At 35.4% G+C, this 926-nt stretch overlaps 1 protein-coding gene across 1 annotated transcript in view; it reads right to left on the bottom strand.

The window, feature by feature from the left end:
• TRMT2A (tRNA methyltransferase 2 homolog A (S. cerevisiae)) overlaps window positions 1-926 on the bottom strand; it is a 7547-nt gene that overhangs the window by 4509 nt on the left and 2112 nt on the right. The window lies entirely within an intron of this gene.

Raw genomic sequence — 926 nt, 5'->3', positions numbered from 1 at the left:
CTGTTTCCAGTGACCTTCATAGGTTTCTGGGCTGTAAACTGAGTACGGAGTTGACCTGCAATTTTCAGAAGCTCAGTTACTTAAAAGAGAACTACTTTTTTGCATAACATTCAATAGTTTATTGAAGCAAAAGAAGCTCATCATGCAAAGTGATGAAAAATGTTAAGTACAAACAGAGGCTACATTGATTAAGAATGACTTCCACATCTTAATTAAGAAAAAAAGAAACCGATGAATAGATCCTATCTCCTAGTGCAAAAGAATCTGTCCCTACTTCTCACAATCCTCTTACCCGTTTTAACCCATCCAAAATCATAGATAGGATATAGGCAGCTTCTCATCGCATTCAGAGAATGACACAACTTTTTATAATGCCTTCATTGGCTTCTGTGCTTCACACCAAGTTCAAACTTTCCATCTTCATGATTCTTCTGAGGTTTCCATTTTTGATGATTTAACTGCTTTTTAAAGAAACCATTCCTTTTTCTAAAAAGCATTGGTGCTTAAATTTACAACTTTTGTTTTATTCCTTGTTGTAGGATGATTCTTCCCTTCATCCAAGGAAGCAACTGAACTTTGTTATTCAAATTCCTCTTTTAAAAAGCCTTTTTCTGAGTATTTCTTTACAGTTAGTGGAAGAAGCTCTCAAATAACAGACACTTTTTATTGTAGACTTACACGTCCCATTGCTTGCAATAAAGCTGTGTCCGGCTGGTATCTGTCCCTCTATCTCAGAATAGCTGAGCCAGAGCAACGGAAAAATACCCAGTGATCTCGGCACAGAATGGCTGAAAATTGAGACTGGTATATCATAGGTCTTAAAGCTCAGAACAAACACTAAGCTTTTCATAATATTTAATTTTATAAATATTTTCGAGTAAGATATCAAAACCTTTACGGATAACTCATTTTACTTATGCTCACCT

This window comes from Charadrius vociferus, unplaced genomic scaffold (genome assembly GCF_000708025.1).
Source record: "Charadrius vociferus isolate BGI_N301 unplaced genomic scaffold, ASM70802v2 scaffold326, whole genome shotgun sequence".
NCBI classification, from domain to species: Eukaryota; Metazoa; Chordata; class Aves; order Charadriiformes; family Charadriidae; genus Charadrius; species Charadrius vociferus.
This window is presented reverse-complemented; position numbering and strand designations above follow the sequence as displayed.